Source organism: Sesamum indicum, linkage group LG5 (assembly GCF_026168435.1).
Source record: "Sesamum indicum cultivar Baizhima isolate 11 linkage group LG5, ASM2616843v1, whole genome shotgun sequence".
NCBI lineage: Eukaryota > Viridiplantae > Streptophyta > Magnoliopsida > Lamiales > Pedaliaceae > Sesamum > Sesamum indicum.
In genome coordinates this window covers 10,619,585-10,627,836 of record NC_142661.1, presented here as the reverse complement: position 1 = coordinate 10,627,836, position 8,252 = coordinate 10,619,585, and the positions used below count along the sequence as shown (strand labels likewise).

The window sequence follows — 8,252 nt, the reverse complement described above, 5'->3', positions numbered from 1 at the left end:
GGTGTGGTGAAAATTATTTCATGGTCGTTTATATTCGTGGTGAAAATAATTGCTTGATAAATCGAACAATAGCCACTTTGCATTACGCATGCAGTAATGATATATTGCCCAATATTTTTGAAATATTTTTTACAAATATTGTTTGTCATGTAAAGAACGATGTGTTGAGTAAAAAATACAAAAATAATTAAAGGTCAGTGAATAAGTATCGATTAGTTAAAAACAGAATAGAGGAAATATTTTATTTGTACCATATAAAGCTGTCATATTTTTAGGGAATTGTTAAAATCTTAAAACACATCGGCACGACATATAAGAAACGAATGCGTTTGACAATGACAAACTGCTCGAGTACTTGTTCCAGCTTTACTAATTAAATCAACATTTGACGTAGAGTTTTCATATTCGGCCATTGTAATTCTAAGGACCGTCACGCCGCCGTGGTGGGAGTCCCTGTGGTCGGCGTGAGCGTGCTGTGCTGTCGCCCTCACTGTACGACTGGTCACCCCCATCCTGCTGCACGCCAAATCGACGAATATAATCAGTCCACGATCCAATTTCCCCCACTTCTGAACCCATGTCAAGACTGCGTCGTGCGGCTATTTGGGTACTGTGTGGCACCGGTGGGGCAACATCGCCACGAGCTACATGTTCCACTGCATCCCAACTGGCAATGTGTGTATGCGTCTGTGCCGATGGGGCAGTAGAATCCGATATGACAATTGGTGCATGCTGGCCTCCTCTCACCGGAATACGCACGGTGTGACTGCTCTCGCTGTCCGGTGCATCACCGTGGGCCTCAGCAGGAACATCTGGCAACATCAATGGGCCCCAAATCTCTAGCATACTGGGATAATGTGGCTCTGGATAATGATAGTACCGTCTAGCCAACGGAAAGTGCTGTAAAATGGTCAATTGAAAGGTGTTTGTGCGTTGCAAAATAATGTATGTAGTTTGAAATGACAATTGTTAAATGGATTTCATTACATTTGCAATAACATGACGTACCCGTGACGCGTGTGGTCGTACCTCGGAGGGAAACACCATAACAAATGTTTCAATATCATAAAAAACCCCTGTTAGCTGAGTGCTGCCGTGAAACTAGCGAAATCGATTTTTAAACTCGTAGAACTTAGCACGGACTTGCTCTCGTGTGTAGGAGTATCGAAAATATCTTCGTAATGCACGTGCCCAATGACCCATTTGTGTCTCTGCAAGTGCATCGTCTCTCATGGGCGTTCTGGTGTTGTCGTCTAGTATCATCCACATGAAGCGCTGCTCAACATTTAAAGTCCAGTGATCCTCCTGTGGAAATCCAGCACTCTCTAGATATCTACGATATGCCATGTCTGCACAGAACAATGGTCAGAAAATAGTAATGTGCGACGTCGTACCATCTGCACGAGTTGCTAATATATGAAATGTCATTATTGCTTGGATTAATGCATCACCTATTTTATTCAATGTCAACAAATTACGTACATCATCCTACACTTGATTCCTACTAAACGATCATATAGCATTCGATCGATAGGCAGAGTGAATATCAAAAAAAGGTTTAAATAGTTTAGATATGATTGTCCAGTTCTTCCATCATTGTGGGTTATTTGGATGGTGAGCTGCCCACATTTGTAGCGCTATGTTATCTCGGAGGGTGCGTTGCGCTTCTAACTCAGAAATGGTTGGATGTCCCCTATGGTAAAAGGAATCCATGTCAGGAGGAGTGTCTTCATCCGGTTCGTTGAATATGATGTCATCGTTGCTGTATCTCCGAATGAAGTTATGAAGTGTGCAACATGCGATTACGATATCGACCTGGTGGTTTTGAAGGTAACTCGGCATCCCCCACTGTAATATTGGAAAACGTTTCTTCAGTACACCAAAACAACGTTCAATTACATTTCGTAACCTTGAATGTGCATGGTTAAACATGTCCTGTGGGGTCTGATAGCGACGACCTTGTCCCCTCCACTCTTGTAGGTGATACCTTGTCCCTCGATAAGGAGCAAGAAAATATTGGTAGTTTGCGAAACCCGCGTCGACCAAATAATACTTACCTGCGTTGTAAGAAGATATTGTCATAAGGAGAACCGCTAGTACCACCTACTTTCTTTTTAAGCAAGATATTCGATGCAATGCAGCAAATATATTTCATCGTCTCACCGATCGGCGGAAATGAAAAATTTAGATCTTGTGATACTGCATGGTCCAGGACCCGGACATCGGCGGCACTTCCTTCCCACCCCACATAGACATAGGTGAAATTCATATCGAAGTCACATATTGCTAGTACATTCTGTGCAAGGTGACCTTTATGCGACCGGTACCGGTTTTGGTCAACTCGAGGGACCCAAGCAGGTATCAACGTCCCATCCATCGCTCCGACACAGTCCTTCATCGGACGCGCAATGCACAGTTTAGTTACATTAATTACTTAGTATGTGAAATACTAGCTTCCATTAATTACGCTATGAACAATGATGTGGAAACTGCTGAAAATGTACCTTGAAGTATGGGTAGAAATCACGGTTACTTGCCACTCTCGGATGTGTATTCGTAAAATCCGGACGAGTTATTAGCTCTGGGGCCATTGCGCACAAAGCAGAAAGCACACGATGGAATCTACTATGAATAGTCTCCAGTGAGTGTTGAAATAGCTCCATATTGTTGCGGTGTCTTTTATGCATGCCGACCGTCTGCATGAAGAGTGCAACCTCCTCGATTGAGGTAACCCTGGATGTCTGACCATGCGGCAGTAACCCTCTACAAGTTAATGCATCAACCAAAGCATAGAAGCATGGCTTGGTCATTCGAATATTGTCAAAAAAACGTCCTTGGTGTGGGGTTGTCATTATCTCAGCAACCCACTCTGCTCCCTGCAGTGCTGACGTGTTACGTGGAACATTTTCCCTAAATAATTCTGGGCATATTATGTGTCTAAATGCGTAAAATTCCTCTGCAACATCAGATTCGTTACTTCCTGGAGTCCCTGGTGTCCTTGGGCTGTCACCTGCGGCGTTAGACTCCAAATCTCCACCAACATTCGAGCTGGCCATATATCTAGTCGTTGATGAATTTCTAAATAGAAACATGCAAAAGTAGTGGGTAAGTTACATACAGTAGACGTACGATGGATAAGGACATGAAACTAATTAAAATTTTACGAACTTGGTATGATTGCAATGTAAGTAAACCATACTGGCATAACTATGCATAAATTAACCAGTTGCAACACAATATTTTAACAACCGGGCATTACATTCACTTGCCCAACGAATACAACCAACGGAGTTTATTTTCGTCATTAAGACGTAAGAAGATCGTGCGTGTGCTGTGACTGTGAAAGCGCTCTAACGCGGTGGTGAATATAATGTCCGGCAGATCCTGAAACTTTGTCAACTCATCTACGCACCGCTCAATCGATTCAGTAGCTTTGGGCCCAGTGCGGTCAATCTTCCCTTGCAGTGATTCATTCAACCTATCCATTGTCTCACACTTCTTAGCATGCAGCTCACTAGTAGCACGTCGGGACCGACGACCGCTTCCGGACGGACCAACAAACACAGGCGCTGATCCTGGTGAAGAAAAGAATTCTTCCCCGGACGTCATGGGCTATGATTGAGAGAACGCTGTATCTTCGTACTCGTCCCGTGATCGACGAGTGCCCGAGTGAGTGCCATCCATTTCTTCATCATCTACGTTGTTGCTGTTATGGACGGTGCGGCGTTGCTGAGATGATGAACGAGCGAGCCCACCAGTTGCAGTGTTCCGTGAGAACATCTGTGTGCATAGGTCAAATCGTTGAAGGCCACGCTGGACAACTTTTTTATAGTCTGGATTTTCCTGCAATCATTCACCGATTGACAGGACATATTATTAGTTTGTGAAAGAGTACGTTCGTTGCAGGCAAGAGAGCCTTCGTGCACGTTAAGAGAAGACAGAATGAGAGCACAATATTTTTATTACCCGGTATAGCTCCTCCAGACGTCCTGCCTCGTCTGTTATGGTATTCAATTCTAGGTCCCACCCCCATCCGGTACCCCTGCTAAGAATGTTGTTCAACAGACGCCAAGCACGACGAAGTCTGTTAAGTTTGTCTTTTAACTGCGCCGGCGTAAACCGACAACCTTGACCTGTAATTGAGTTCATTCTGTCGGTTATACGAGCCCACACCGAAGGTGGGAATGTGGATGATTGGAGTCGGTGTGTGATGAACTCCTCGTGCATTAATTCAATGAATACGCGTTCCATTTCCGAGTTCCATACAACTTTATCATACCGAGATGACTAGGAGGAACCAGCGTCGTTTGGGTATTGCATCTTTGTGGGTTTGATTATACATGACAGTGTCATAAAAAATAAGCACGATATTTGAACAATGCTACAGTTTAAATAATATTTGTCCTAAAGCAGAAAATAGATATTTATATCACATTAAATGTAAAAAAATAATTGATTATATATTAATTGTATCATATTAAATATAAAGTAATAGCGTCTCTCAAAATATATTTAACTAAAAAGTAATATATAAATTATATTTTTAATTTCTTTTCTTCACCAGGATTATTTATTTTTGTGTATAAGATAAATGATATTGTCCGATTAAATTGAAATGTGAGAACTAAGTCATATTATACAGTGACATCCCAGTACAAGATAAATTATTTGCAGACCGTCATTTTTTTATAGTAAATCATAAATAAAAGCAATCCTTAAAGGATTCTAAATAATTTGTGTTTGTATCATGGGTGATTGAGTTTAAATACAGCTAAGCTGTTTCTGCTGTTTACTTTATAGAGCAATTTGTCAGCTGCAGTTACCATTTTTGTTAGTGATTGAAAATCCCCCTTTTTCTGTTTTCTCAATGAAAAACTCATTCATTGGGCGTAATTAAATAAATCACCCTAAGCTGCCAAAAATCACCCTCATTCATTGGTGTTTGTGCAGAATGATGATGATGGTTTTGGGGTGTGTGAAATATTTAAAAAATTAGGGGTTGTTTATATAAATGGTGTTGATGTTTTTCTATAGATGTATGTATAACTTTTCAAAAGGTAAGAATAAATTTTATAAATAAACCAATGTTAAAAGGCATAGATATAACTATTCTTATTAAACTTTTTTTTTATATTTTTAGCGAAAAATTCAATTTATCGAATCAAAATATCTTAAAAATTTGTGTAATTATCGGAAGTGAATCACAAATTACATAAAATGAGATAAATATTTATAAAAAATAAGATAAAACGTCACCATAAAAGCAATCATTTTTTATAGTAAATCATAAATAAAAGCAGACTTATAAACAATCCTTAAAGGATTCTAAATAATCTAAATCTCATTTTAAATGAAGTTTTTCTCTTCAAAATATTGATAAATTTAAATTTTTATATAAAATTATTTATAATTAATTTTGTAGATCCTTCTGTCCAAATGTAATATCAGATGAATAATATATAAATTTGATATCAAACATCCTCCAAACTTTGAAATATATATATATATATATATAGAAAAAATAATTAATTATTGAATAAAGTAGGGTTGGTGAGTTAGATGGAATAAGACATAATAATGTCGTGATTATGGAAAAAAATAAATAATAATCTGAGGGCAAGATATTCATGCAATGGTCTCTGACGGGAAAATCATAGTAAATCGTCTCAATTTGATGCCCGAGGTGCAAATGATCAACTCAATATTTATATACCGAATTCAAGCCTTTTCAGATTTTCTCTACCACTACTCGTAAATTAGCCTGAGTCTTCGTATCACACTTATGGACCCGAACTTAGGTGGTCTATCCATGACCAGAACAAACTTGTGCTCAATTACTTGTTCAATAAGGATAATGCAAATAAGCTCAACACAACAATCCTAATTTATGACTACCCAGGAGCAACATCAAAAAATCCCGGATTCAGTCGGATATCATCCAACTGTACTTCAGAAAACTTCCAAGCAAATCAATTTTAAAGAAAAACTAAGCTCACACCCATCATGAGTAAAAAGCATTTACAGCAAAGCAGGGTATAGAGAGCCATCAACACCCAATGTAATTATCATAAGATTATAAACCAGACATGCAAAATAGCAAGAAGATATCATTTGCATTTTCTTCATACAAATTAATTCTCTCACACTCTTCACTGCCAAATAGAGTTGTAATCATTCACAATCCAAACATGCACAAATCATATGAATGTAGCTCACATAAACAAGAAATAATTAGCAACTGAGCAACTTAGAAGAGACTGTTTATGTTGGCAAAGAGACTTAATTTGCACTCATTGATAAGTTCTCACATGGCATCCCAAGCTTACATTTCCTTAAGTACATATTACCACATATCTATCTTTACAGAACCAACTTCAGAATAGATCATAACAAATAAAGAACCTAATAATCCAATAGATATGCAAGTTTCATGAGACAGCTTTAGCTTAAATAACCACAACCCGAACTCCACCTCACGGCTTGGTGAGACATAGCAAACAACATAAAATCAGAATTATTAAAGGGATTAACAAGTACCTTTTTCAATCAACGTACGAATATGATGGTTCACAAGTAGAACACCAACAAAAGTGGAATGCAAGCTACCGTTCCAAGAGTGCTACACTATACGTACTTAATAACCAATACAAGCATTTGTACTTTGAAGTTTAGATGCAGTAGTTTTTTTAGAGAACGATATGAATGCTATATATATAGACAAAATAAGTAACATATATGGTATAGTCTCAAATAGGCCAAAAATCATACTGTTGCCATGTGAAGCATTCACAAACAACTTGCAAAATAATGGACTGCAGTCAATGCAGCAAAAAGCAGAGCTGACACAACAATGCATATCAGTCATGCACTACACACTAAAGCTTAAAAGTTAAATAATGGACTGCCACAACGGTCCAATTTCAGTAAACATAATGATAAAGCTGTCACTGAAATGTTATCCAAAATAGTAGTAGCAGAAAATTGCAGTGTATAGTCACAATTGATATACACTTCAATACTTATTGCAATAAATACTCATCACACTGCAGCAAAACATGTATGTATAGTGCACCGACACTATATACTACAACTTGCCCAAATCAATTTCTTAAAATATGTAAAAAAGAACTTCAATGTACAAATCAGTGATAATTCTTCTCAATAACCCACAAATTGTTCATCAACAGAATACATTGATACAAATATTTCATAATAAAAAAGAAAAATCCTAAATTTAAAGAAAGATTAACAGTGCAGCTGACCCTACCGTCTGACCAAGCACTGGAAGCGCAATACTGCATTCATCATGGCTGGCATCGTTTTGATCTGCATTCCCATCGCCATGAAATCTGTCGAGCTCGAGCAACGTCCACATCTTCCAGTTCATCCAATTCCCTCCCAGATCTGGTGCAAGAACTTTGGGAACAAGGATTATTAGTTTGTAATAAGTTTTGTAATGCAAGAATAAAAATCACATTACCTTCTGTAATCAATTTCCGATGGTGTATTTCTGGGGTACTTTTATTTCTGAAACAAGTGACTGTGAGGGCTGAGGTCTCCGTTTGATGAAATAAAAGACGATTTACACCAATTACTTAGTAGGAAAATGTAGAACATTGCAAAGAAAGAAAAATAAGCTCTATCTCACAGAATGATCGGAATAAGAATCACAACAGCAACTAAACTAAAAGTATAGAAATGTTGAAGAAACAAATCAAAAATAACACTTATTGATATAAGGCGCTCAGCAATAAATCAAAGCAAGAACTCAGTTCATGTGAAATCACAACCAAAACCAGGTGCAAATAAAACAATATATAAAGATGAACTCGCTCTGTACACTTTAGCTTTGGTCAACCCACGCCAAAATCTAAAAAGCTGGCATATATAAACTAAACCGACAAATTTCCCAAATCATACCACTACAAAAGATCATGAAACCCATTAGAAATTTAACACTTCTACTCCACCGCATGCAGGAATTAGACAAATCCAGGAAAAGATCACAACTTTACTGGTGTAATCCATATAAAGATCGCGACTTTAACCTAAAATCATCTGAATTAGAAGCTTTGAACACAACCCAGCATCTTAAACCCAAGAAGAATAAAGAAAACAAAGAAAATAAGGAAAAGAAACGCGATCAGAAAAACAAAAATGAAGAAGAAAAGGAAAGAGAGAAGAAAGAAGAAAGAAGAAAGAAGAAAAAAGAAAAGAAAGAGAGAAGAGACAAGGCTGCAGAGAAAAGAAGA

The 8,252-nt window shown here is 37.9% G+C and overlaps 1 long non-coding RNA gene across 2 annotated transcripts; it reads right to left on the bottom strand.

Moving 5' to 3' along the window:
* Positions 1-279: 279 nt before the first annotated feature.
* On the bottom strand, positions 280-8,252 carry LOC105177332 (uncharacterized). 2 transcript variants are annotated; one of them, XR_016065449.1, is made up of 4 exons: positions 7,481-8,252; positions 7,268-7,416; positions 1,009-1,848; positions 280-900 (listed from the first exon to the last, which is right to left on the bottom strand). It is a non-coding gene; the product is annotated as an uncharacterized LOC105177332 (long non-coding RNA). The 2 variants fall into 2 exon arrangements; XR_016065450.1 differs by having other exon boundaries at positions 7,268-7,404.